The 13,051-nt window shown below is 43.6% G+C and overlaps 1 protein-coding gene and 1 long non-coding RNA gene across 2 annotated transcripts in view; one reads left to right on the forward strand and one right to left on the reverse strand.

Moving 5' to 3' along the window:
* Positions 1–13,051, forward strand: part of LOC143711765 (uncharacterized) — a 57,058-nt gene that overhangs the window by 21,800 nt on the left and 22,207 nt on the right. The gene's annotated exons all lie outside the window — the stretch shown is intronic.
* LOC143712108 (uncharacterized) lies at positions 7,037–8,975 on the reverse strand. Its single transcript, XR_013194996.1, has 3 exons — positions 8,884–8,975; positions 8,222–8,279; positions 7,037–7,912 (listed from the first exon to the last, which is right to left on the reverse strand). It is a non-coding gene; the product is annotated as an uncharacterized LOC143712108 (long non-coding RNA).

Consider the following 13,051-nt stretch of genomic DNA (forward strand, 5'->3'; position numbering starts at 1 on the left):
CGACGTTGTCTTTGCTGTAATCAAATTTGCTGTAATAATTTTTACCATTATTTATTTTTCACCATGACACTCTTATATTGATTAAAGTTGTTTTTCAAATGAGAAATATAATGTAATGATTGTGCTCTTCTGTTATTCTTTATTTAGGAATCTGATGTTGATGATTATTTTCGTGACCTTGACGTTGGGATACTTCTTATTGCGCGTGAAGGTGCTGTGCTCACGTCTTCCCAGCATCTCAGTCCAGCCTCGTTGAAAATCATCATTGAGGGAGAAGTTGTAATGGAGAACATTCAAGATCTGCCAAAAGCAATGTGCATTCTGTTTGGATGTATGCACTCCATCTTAACTACCCCAAGACCATGAAGCTCACATTTCAGTTCATCCAACAGGTATTGCTATTGTTAGGCCACACTGACCTAAAGCCAAATATACAGACTTTGAAAAATCAGCTCGCAATGTAAAAAGAGAGGTCAAGTCTACTGTAAGAAGCTGTTGACTACATTTTTCTTTTTGCCACACTAGTAAAATACTTTCTTACCTGTGGGGTAAACCTTTTTATTTTCTGTAAAACTAGCGGACGAACAGACACACGTAAAATGCAGACACACACGTAGAACACCCACACACAACACACACAAACAACACTGACACACACTTAAATGCTGTAGGAATCATGCTGAAGGATGTGACTTGTGTGAAAATTTAAACTGAGAAGAGTTGTAGCAGAAAGACATAGGCCTAAGACATTATTGTTCCAGTTCTTCACCAGTCTATGTAGATTGTTCTGATATGATAGTCTGTTGGTTCATGCTCTGTCCTCCCTTCATTTAGCCAGATGAAACAGATCCTGTTTGTTTGCGTTTTCTTGTACATTTGAGTGGGTGTTTCTGGTAAATTTTATTTTGTTTATGGATTTACCACTCAGGGGACATATATGGTTTTATCTTGTAAATTTGTGACACATACAACACCCACACACGGACAACACCCACACACACGGCAACACCGACACGGGCAACACACACGGACAACACCCACACACACGGCAACACGGGCAACACACACGGACAACACCAACACCCACGGCAACACATACACGGGCAACACACACGGACAACACCCACACACACGGCAACACAGACACAGGCAACACACACGGACAACACCCACACCCACGGCAACACACACACGGACAACACCCACACACACGCTAACACACACGGACAACACCCACACACACACTGCAACACAGACACGGGCAACACACACACACACGGCAACACAGACACGGACAACACCCACACACACAAACAACACCCACACACACACAAGGCAACAGACACGGACAACACCCACACACACAAACAACACAGACACGGACAACACCCACACACACAAACACATATACACCCACACACAATTGTTTCAATGATTTGAAATTACCTTTTTAAGATTCATCATTTTAGATTGGATAATTGATGTTTTGATTGTTGATGTTTACCTGATGTTTGGCTGTGTTTTGCCATTAAAAAATAAAATAAAATGCATGGAAGCATTAAGAGGTGTTTCTTTTTTTCCATCCAATTTAATTGAAAATGTTTTATAACATATTTTTGTTTTAAAAATCAAAAGCTAATTAAATTAGTGGAAAATACAGTAATTGTGTTAAATGATGAGTAGCAATAACAAGTCATAATAGCTAAACTTAAGGTTCCATGTTAATACAACTCAACATGTTTAGTTTCAGCTTGTGTAAAAAGTTAGGGTTCCATGTTAATACAACTCAACATGTTTAGTTTCAGCTTGTGTAAAAACTAAAGGTTCCATGTTAATACAACTCAACATGTTTAGTTTCAGCTTGTGTAAAAACTAAGGGTTCCATGTTAATACAACTCATACCACTTTAGTTTTTACACAAGCTGAAACTAAACATGTTGAGTTGTATTAACATGGAACCTTTAGTTTTTACACAAGCTGAAACTAAACATGTTAAGGCAACGGGTTTCCACGCGATTTGCGAGTAAAGTCAACTAATTCGGGTTAAGAGTGTACCAGCGGGTGAAATGTTTCGAAATGTCTCTGCACAGCAAAGCACCGGTTTCAATAAAATGATATATTAAAGTTTATATAGTCTTCTTTTACATTTTTGCTGCTTTTCGCCATTAGGCCTACCTTAAACAAGCTGCAGCTGCTTGAATCCCATTGCAGGAACCACAGAGACGTAAGTGGGTTATTGCTCTGATGACTCGTGACACTCGCGACCAGCACTGAATACGCACTTTTGCCGCTACAACATGAATAGGGTATAATTATTATCATAAACTTTTCATTAACTTTGGTAGGCTGTAGGCCCACAAGGGAATTGTAATTGGCTGATTTTTCGGCAGAGAGACGATCTCTATTGATGTCTTACTTTTTTTTTATCGCTCGTTTGTTGGTAAACAAACTCCCGCCCGCTCCCGCAAAGATTTGTCATTTTTAGTCCCGCTCCCGCGCGCATCTGTGATATAATGTCCCGCTCCCGCCCGCACTTTCTGTCTGACGAAAGGTCTTGGGGAAATAAATGCGTGCGCACAAAATTCCTTACCAATACTTGGTAACATATTTATTGGTAAGCCTGCATATCTTCAACCATACAAAACATTAAATAGGCATCAGTAACTAACGCCAACAAAGATAAACATTAATCGGCCCAAATTCCATTAGGCTTAACGTGTAGGCTAACATAAAAACAGCCTTAGGCATTGCCTACACATAGGAACATTTGTAAAACGGATAATTCTTATCTACTATATTATAGACTTCACTATATCAGGCCATTTAAACATTTAAAATGTGATCACAAAACACGAAACGAGAAGTACTTACATCTGAAGCGCTTAGGCCTATATCTGAAGCACTAGAGGCGCTCTGTTCCTCGTCCATGCTGTCTATTTTGAACTTGAACTAGCTTTCGAATTCGAACACGGAGCAGCGGGAGGGAATTGTCTCTAAACAAGTGTGCGTGACATTAGGCCCCGCCCAACCCGACAACATTCACAAGTTTAGGCTGCTTAAAACGTTTTTATTGCTGCCAATCAGAATCTCCCTCATTTATATATATTTACTTTACACTCATATTTAATTTGCGGGAGTGCAGCGTATCATCCCTCCCGCCCGCACCCGCAAGTGCACCTCACCATCCCGCCCGCTACCGCAATGACCTTTCAAAATTTGTCCCGCGTTGCACTGTTTTGCGTCGCGACCCGCGGGTCCCGCGGGGTTGCAGACCTCTATTCCCGACCCCTGCTCTAAACAGTTTCAAAACACAGTCTCTGTGTGCGCGGTCTGTGTTTGTGAGAGAGCTCGCCCGGCACTGATACAACCGTACTTTTTAATTCATAAGTAACTAATGCGCTAGTTTTCATACAAAATAATTATGTAACATAATTAGGTACTTTAGTTATTATTAACCACACCTGCAAACTTGTTGCTTTTCGGCGACAATCGCCGTTTTCTTGGTCAATTGGGTCATTTACGTGAATCGTGTAGAACCGGGGAGTTTTTTTTAAGGGGGGGGGGGGGGGGGGGGGTGTAGGCCATTTTTCCTGCCGACCAAAATTTCGTTATTTCAAATGTAGGCGCGTTGCGCGTGGTAAGCGCGCTCATAATCCGCCGGAGCCACCACAACATTGCCCAACATCAAATGGCAAACGTAATGCAAGCGGAACGAAACTGCTCGTTATTGTGTGGTTGACGGAACGTTTATCAGTTTGGACCAAAGCAGCGCGAGCCGATCTTGATCAAGCGACACTGTTACTACACAGCGCTAATAAGAGATCCAGTAAAGGAAGCATTTGAATTAGTCACAGAAGTAATAACATCGCTGCGACTCCTGCGAGATCTAGTGAGAAACATTCACATTTCTGCGTTATTAACGGATAAAACAGCACTGACGTGGAAACCAGGAAGAAACATTGTGCCATGAATTAACTATCCAGTGTCCACAGATCAGCAACATTCACCATGGATTTACTGTTGTAACACTAACTGCAACCATGGAAGTTTGGCAGGAATAGTAGGCTATAATGCCTTCAAGTAACATTACGTCGGTTTTATTTTGACATTATGAATACAATTGCTGCCCTCAAACTAATCTGAACTAAAATAAACCTTTGTTTATAACTACTACAATATTACATTTCATTTTTTCCAAGGAGCTGTTTTGTTTTATATGCACCTAAGAAGAGTCAATTATAGCTCCAGAATTGCTCAAAGTAAAAAAAATATCATACTTTATGATGTGAGTTTTAATTTAAAAAAAGAATAAAAAAAATTAAATCAAGGAAATGACCAAAAACCTAAAACCTGGTAAACAGTAATTTCTAACAACATAGGGCTATTTAGATCAACAATCTGGCGAGCATGTTGTTTTAGGCTAATACACCAACAGCGATTTTTGGATCACCCCATTATATGTGACATTTGAACCGAGGCGTCGGAGCTTGTGTTGAGAAAAAATGGGCGTGCCAGATGAAGCCGCGATTCGAGGCTTGTGCTGTTAACTTGAAATCACGTGACTAATGACAAACGAGGCCTCGGTTTGTGTGGAAACGTCATCGGTTCGGTTTGAGTGTCGAAACGTGCGCCACCTTGTGGGTGTTGTCAGGAGCATAGACATCATATAGATAGACGCCTTATCGACCGCTACTGCCCATAGATATGATGTCTATGCGTGATTTTTTTTCCCAAACCACTTCAGCGGAAATCCCGCCCTGCAGCCGATTCTAAAGTTTTCATTGGTCATGTCAATCACTGTACTGATTGCCTACACCAAACACTGATCCCTAAACCTACCCGTCACTGTAACCTAAACCAAAGAAATCGGCTGCAGGGCGGGATTTCCGCTGAAGTGGTTTGGGAAAAAAAATCACGCGATGTCTATGCTACTGCCTATTGGCGCGGACGAGCCGTGGGGCCGCCATCTTAAACCGGTCACCCGCTCCGCTCAGTGTAATCTGTTTGGCAGGTGCAATGAGCTGCCAGCGCATTTAATTAATCATATCTCACTGAATACCGAACTGATTTTCACGCTGGTTTTTTTTTGCTGCAAAGGTCATACACGTAGCTACGATATAGCCTACAGGACACATTGAATATTTTACTCACAAAATACAAACAATAGTACGGTAATGTTAAATGTTAAATCTTACTTGTGTAAAGTAATCCCCGAGTGATGGTCTGCCGATTTGAGCAGGAAAATGCTGCACAGTTACTGCTGCTATGCATCGCAAATAGGAGTATGACCGGTTTAAGATGTCGGCCGCATTTCTTGTGCCACAGCGGCCGATGGGGCATCTAGTGACAGAAAAAATCCCATTGACTCCCATTCATTTTGGCGTCACTTTGACAGCGAATAACTTTACATCTGAGGCGTCCAAAGACTCAATTTGTCCATTATTTATTTCTAAAGAAACACGACAATGTATAAAAGGCTCCATTACTTTGTATCTTACGTTATGGCCCCGTAGAAGCCATTCTTGTAGAAATAGGCTAAAAATTGTGTCATAACCACGCGACTTTATGTCGCACAATAGAGACATTACCTTATAGACAGGAGGAGAAGCTCGCACAGTCTCGCAGCCAGTCTTTTACTGTCTAAAGTCAGACCATGGCATAGATAGACAGATTCCATAAAAGCAACGAGACAAAATATTTAAACAATGTTTTTGAGGAATTCACGAACTTTAAATTATTTAACTACTACTACACCTACGGGGGATGGGGAAATTAATTATCAGGAAATTATACAGGCAATGGAAGAAGAAGAAAAACATCTCAATGTCTATCGCGGTTAACGTTGTTCCTTTATTTATTTACAGATCTACGCTTGAAGATGAATGTGATCCCGTTCGGAAGCCATATGTACAAAATGCCTACATAACGTGAAATAAAGAAAAATGGTTTTGTTCAAGTGTTTGTGACCATGATTTATTAGCCAAAAGTATATGATTTAACACCTAGCTCACAATTCTTTATATATTGGAATATTATATGGTCATGTAATATTGAATGGATTCGAAAATGACTCGAGGGGACAGTATTTTATAGTATGGTTCCTGTGCTCATAGTAAGAAGTATTTTTGGATGGGTTATTATTCTGTTTGATGTAGAAGGAAACGAAAAAGAAGGGGAAAATTATTTGCATATGTGCCTATATTTGAATCATTTTTAATTAATTTTGGAAGATTGTGCTGTAGCCTACATGCATTTATTTATCTGTTATTTTTGATTGTATTATGTTTGTGTGTGTGTGTGTGTGTACTAGCCAAATATTTAAATCTAATGGATATATACATAAACTTGTTCAAAATAAACTAAACTAACTAAAATTACTAGAATTGCAGATAGGCTACTCAAACGATTACAATCCTAAAGTAGGCTATTTTAAGGTCGATTTTAGCCACTTCTTTTATCATGTCATATTGTAATTATATAGCGTAATATATTATATTAAATTAATTATTATAACCAGTGTTATGGGGCTGCTGTGACAGGGTCAACCACACACACACACACTACTCTTAAAATGTTACTGTTATTAAACTGCACATATCTGTCTATATTGTTCATACTGCATACCCATGTGTTCTGCTCATAATGCTACTGTTAATACACTTCACATATCCTTACTGTAAACCATACCACTAGGTTAACAGTATACTACTGTCTACACTGCACTATGTCATTTACTATTTACTGTATATACTACACTACATGTCTATACTGTACTTTTTTTGCACTTCTGGTTAGACACTAACTGCATTGAATTGTTTCTGTACTTGTACTCTGCACATTGACAATAAAGATAAATCTAATTTAATCTATGGGTGTCTTGATACCTCCCTTATCAATATTCACTGTGTAGGACACTGACTTTTGAATATGTATCATTACGAAATACTAAACCATAAGTAATAAAACCACATGACATTTCTGTCAAAGTATGTCTACTTGAAGTGTCTACTGTGTTTTGATAATAAATATTCAATCATTTGGTTGGTAATAAATATTTATTTAAACAATAAACACAAATAAAAACAATTAAAAAAGTTAATAATAATAAATAAATAAAATCACTATCCCCTCTCTAGCTACATTCGTCGTGGGGAGGAAAAGAGAGAGGCCATAGGGGGAGGGGAGAAAGGGTGGGGGGGAGAAAGAGCAGTGACAATTGAACAGTGTTATGTCTACCAATGTGATAATATGTTAAACTAATGACAAAAGGCATATACACAACCTCAAAATAATTGAACAATCTTCAACTGTTTCATGTTTAAAACATGTTGAGAGGTTTAATCCAGCATCACCCCTACTGGATTAAGCCTCTCAAGCCTTCAGCTAAATTATTTAAAAAAATATCATTACCCCTAGTGGATAAATTAACTTCGTCCCTAAGAAAAATTTTAGGCTTGTTAAATACAATTTGAGGGTGATGCACGATACCCCCCTGCATTCCCAAGACAAAGGTAGCCATCACACTGTTCACCCATTTACGGGACTTGTCAATTTTCCCTGGACGACCCGATCTCCACCGACGTCTCTAGGTGATGTCAGACAACATGATGGACATCTGAGGGTAACGCCGATGAAGATGTTGCAGATCCTGCTTCATTACTGTCGACGAGTTCGATGCTCTTCCTGCATCCCAAGTCGTTCCCGCCGCAGTGAATCAGCAGGACATCCGGGGCTGCTCTTCCTCTGAGGGACCGGTAGAAAAAAGGAAGGAGTCCGTGCCATCGAAGTCCACCCAAACCAAAGCCAAACCAGTGAACCTTGGGCGCTAGGCCAAGATTGGCCCCGATGGTCTCTCTGGCCCTCTCTTCCCCACGACGAATGTAGCTAATTCCCATGATCCAAATCACTGGATCTGTTAATAGCATACAGCAATCACAATCAAAACACTGTTTTGTCAGTATCAGTAAACAGATTTTAACACACACAAGTAACTTGTCTCGGGCCATTGATTTCTTTCTATCCAAACAAAACAGAAAAAAATGTCTATGCAGACATACAATAAAACACAAATTAATTGATTTTATCTGTTCATTGATATAATAACATGACAATATAGGTATTACAAAAGGTTCATTTATTATTTTATCTCTCTTACAGTTAATGTGTTACTTTCCATATTTTATACTATATTTGTAAATTATACTATAGCTACATGATTTACCCCTTTTGTCAGCCATGGTGTTTGGTTAAGTTCTTAAGTGCAGAGTTTGTATTTGAACCTATGAGGAAAGAAAAATGAAAAGGGCCACCATTAGTTATAGATGTTATTGTCCATCTATAACTTACATTTTATTTAACTGGCCAAAACAGACACTTTTGTACAAAGCGATTTACTGAATAACTTTTTGATATGACTAATTCGGCCATTTCTCTTTCTCAGATCTTTTATTGTCTCTGTGTAGATAACAGTTAACGCCATTTTGCGTCCATATACAACATCATGTGCATCAAGCAATCATGTTAATTATATGCCCAGCAAGCATGCTATCTTTACCAATGCCTAATTTCACCGTGCAAATTATATTTAAAACATTCGCTTCTTGGGCGGTTAAATAAATATGACTAACGTTACTCATTTAACTAACATTCGACTTAGATTAGCTGTTTAAGTTAAATTACTAATCTTAACTATCATTTAGTTAGCAATAATTAGCCTTTGCCTATATCTCCTTACATATACATGGGTATGAATTAATAAGTTCTTGAATATCATCTTACATAACTTATTAATATAAAGCATTAACTTAATATGGCGTACTGATGTTAAATTTTAAATAAATAAATATTAAGCAAAATGACAAAGTAATTAATCAGAATACTTACCAAAAGTTGCTGCAGGTCGCGCTTCGCCGTCTCTGTGCATGATTAACGTTGGGTGACTGTCTATGGGTGTTTCAGATTTGTCTTGGCACAGCTACTAGAAGATTTACAACTGTCAGTCAGGTTACTCACGTGACATCTACGTTATCGAGCCCAGTTTGAGCCTGCGCAGAACGCTTGGCTATCAGGAAGTGAGTGCCCATGTTGGGCTTCAACTCTCTCCGTTGAAATCAACGGGGTAGCTGTGTCCATGGGTGCTTCTCATTTCTTATTTGTGCATTCTCGTTTCCTTCCCTCGCTTCCTTTCCTAGCGCCTCAGCTCCTCCCCCTATAGGTTGTGAGGGAAGGACGCAAGGAAAGAAAATGAGGACGGAGGTATCGAATGAAAGCTTTTTTATACATTGGTATACTTGATCACTTGAGCGTCACTTCATAGCGTCATCAGCAGCGCTCAAAGGATCTGCCCTTATGTTGTTGAAGTTTGTTTATTTAAGAAATTCCTAATGAATAATAATAAAGCAAGATACCCAGTTGAAATATTTGAGATGTGTGGTTTATAAAAACAGCAAGGGTAAAGTACAAATTCAAATTGTTGTCACCGATGTGAAGGGGGAGGAGAATGTATACGTGCGTCACGTTTAGTCAATAAAACACTTCCGCATAGGATACAGCTGTGTATCCTCGCTCATGACTCCTCTAAAAGCCTCCTCACTCCTCGATCCTCGACTCCTCACGGTGCAATTAGAGAATTGAGATGTCCTTCAAGATGGCTGTGCTTGTTTGGTTTCCGGGTCATAGGATGGAGGACAGAGGAGCGAGGAGACGAGGAGGGATATTGAGAAGCACCCCATTTCTTGTCTATGGAGGATACACAGGTGTATCCTATGCGGAAGAGTTCTCTTACGAGAGTATCTCTCGTACTGCGTAATATCTTACGCCATGGGAAAAACCTCTTTTCCACGAGATATTGAAGCCAAAAATTATCCTTTAATTTTGATTAATGTAAAACGCTGTGCGGCAGCGTGCAGACATAGGCAAGACGGCTCGCGCGCCTATTGGCTGCCCTGCGGCAACAGCAGCAAGCCTATCGAGAGAGGCCCTGCGTGACGTGACATCCAATGGGGGTGCTTCGCGCCCATTTCGTCGCGTCCCGCCAGAATAGGCGTGGCTTTGGCCTATAAATACGCTCGACTGGCTGATACAAACTGATTTTCAACTCTTCAGCGAAGCACTACTGCATCGCTGGATCCGGAGTGAGAAGCCGCGCCGTCTGATTGTAAGCCTTCTGCGGGACGAGCCTTCGAGCCTGAAGTCGCTGGCCTGCACCTCGCCGCCTTCAGCCGCCGTACCTGCTACGCTTTCCGGCGTTCATATCCTTTTCACTGCTGAGTGTGTGTTCGCCGCTGCGACTCACACTCTATCTCTGTTTCTATCTGTTCTTAAAGATGCAAAGATCCTGCGGCTCGTGCCGAGCCACACTCAGCGACGGGGACCGTCATGTCATCTGCGTTTCCTGCCTGGGTGAGGATCATGCGGCTCTCGCTCTCGTCGAGGGCGGATGCCCTCATTGCAAGCTAATGCCTATGGTGACTCTGAGGACTCGCCTGGCATCCTTCTCAGAGCCTGCAGTTCAACCCGCTGCGACGCCGTGCCGTAAAAAGCGCCGCGCTCAGCGCGTTCCCGAGCCCTCTCCTGCCCGCCCAAGCTCGCCGGTTCGCCCGCTAGCTTCGCCGGCATCGCTCGAGTCACTCACCGATGGACAGCGGCCGCCGTCTGCCACCGCTTCCGCCATTGAGATCGACGAAACAGCCGAGGCTTGTTCTATCCTGGCGTCGGACAGCGAAGATTGGGCGAGCTCTGTGGACCTCCCCTCCGCTGTTCGCGAGCCTTCCGGGAAAAGAGCGGGCATTGAGTCTGAGTTGATGCGTCTGCTCTCTCAAGCCGTCGACAACCTCGGCCTCGACTGGGAGGCGCCCGCGCAACCCCCGCGCAACCGACTGGATGGATGTTTCCTCAAGAAGGACCACGCCCCATCACAGTCCAGACCCACGCCTTTTCTTCCTGAGCTTCACGAAGAAGTCAGAGGTCTTGGAACGCCCCCTTCTCGGCCAGAATGCGTACATCTGTCTCTGCTGCATTCTCCACTGTGGACGGTGCGAAAGACAGAGGGTACCTTTCTCTTCCTCCTGTGGAAGCAGCGGTAGCATCACATCTCTGCCCGCCCTCTGCTGGACGGCGAGCACAGACGGTGTTGCCATCTAAAGCCTGCCGAGTGACGTCAGCCATGCACGGTCGCGCTTACACCGCCGCCGGGCAAGCTGTGTCGGCGCTACACACAATGGCCATCCTGCAGAACTTCCAGGCCGACCTTCTCCGAAAAATGGACGAGGAAGGCGTGGGATCGATCAGCATGGCGGATTTAAGGAGCGCTACAGACCTGGCTCTTCACGCCGCTAAATCTGCTGCATAAGCCGTTGGGCGGAACATGGCCTCTCTCACCGTGGCTGAGAGACACCTATGGCTAACGCTGTCTGAAATGACGGATTCGGAGCGCTCTGTGTTTCTCGACGCGCCCATTTCGCCAGTGGGCCTCTTCGGATCTGCCGTCAAAGATTTCGCGGACAGATTCCAGGAGGTTCAGAAGACATCGCAGGCTATGAAGCACTTCCTCCCGAAGCGCTCTAGCTCCGCAGCAGGTCGCTCGAAACAGCCGTCTGCCCGTAGCTCACAGCCACAGCCTGCACCACCTGCCGCCGTTTCTCAGCGCCGCCAGGCCCGAGAACAGAGACCGCGCTCTCGCTCTGCTGGATGCCGCCCCCCTCAGCGCGGGCCCCGGCCGAGGATTGAGATCAAGCCCGAGGTCTCAAAGCCTTCCTAGCCATCCTAGGAAAGCGACGGTGTTCAAATCTCGCTGCGGCCGGATTTTCACCGAAACATTTCGCTCGTCCAGTTCCATGCGATGTAACTGTTCCAGTGTACTTAGCAGTCAACAAGTCGGTTCATTTGCCCGCTTGCCTGCACACAACAGCCGTTTTTACGGCTACCCAGATAAATCCAATAAAGAGTGTATTTTCTGGTGTCCCGGCCATAGCCGATGGTGTTATGAGTGTTGTAAGAATGCCCACGTCACAGTGCCCATTCCCACACACAGACACAGCCCGCCACAGTTCAGGGCTAGCAAAAATAAAATCGACTCATGTCGATTGTGCAAATGTAGTGAATGTGCCCACGACACAGTGCCCACAAACACTACACAGTGCGTGTCCCACGGTTTCTGTAAAAACGAAACCAACACATATTCAGTCAGCGCAAGCCGACGGTGTTTTCAGTGCAGTAAATGTGCCCGCTGTCCCGCGCCCACATTCACTCACAGACACGCTGAACCCTACGGGGTTTGTCCCGCTCGTTCTCTCTCCACAATTTGTCATAGAGAAAGCGAGTGCGAACAGGCTGCCCGCCGTGATCGGCGCGCCCCCCGCCTCGCACACTTTAAACACAGTGTTCATGTCTCAGCACACCGAAGCTCTGCAGCCGCCGCTGTGCCGTGGCCAGAGCCCGGATATCATTCTGCCTCTAGCTATCCACGCGAATGCATGGGCAATGCTTCCCGGGGTATCAGAATGGGTGTTGAACACTATAAAGAGAGGCTATTCGCTACAGTTCGCTCGACGTCCCCGCCGTTGCACGGCGCGTGTCGAAACCACGATGGACAACGAAGTATCTCATCTACTTCGAACCGAAATAGCGAAACTACTGAGCAAAGGGGCCATAGAACCTTTATCTCAGGCTCAGAGCGAAGGGGGTGTATACAGCAGATATTTTCTGGTACCGAAAAAAGACGGGGATCTCAGACCCATTCTAGATCTGCGACAATTGAACAAAGCGCTTCTGAAACGCAAGTTCAAAATGCTGACAACCAGCAAAATCCTCGCGCGCGTGCGCCAGGGAGACTGGTTCATGTCAATAGATCTGAAAGATGCCTGTTTCCAAATACAGATTGCGTCACGTCACAGGCGATTCTTGAGATTCGCCTTCGAGGGCCAGGCATATCAATACACAGTCCTACCGTTCGGCCTGTCTCCAGCACCCCGTATATTCACGAAGTGCATGGACGCGGCTCTCGCACCCCTGAGACTTCAGGGCATGCGAATTTTGAACTACTTGGACGACT

Source organism: Siphateles boraxobius, unplaced genomic scaffold (assembly GCF_051911475.1).
Source record: "Siphateles boraxobius isolate OS27281-9 unplaced genomic scaffold, OSU_SipBor_1 5, whole genome shotgun sequence".
NCBI classification, from domain to species: domain Eukaryota; kingdom Metazoa; phylum Chordata; class Actinopteri; order Cypriniformes; family Leuciscidae; genus Siphateles; species Siphateles boraxobius.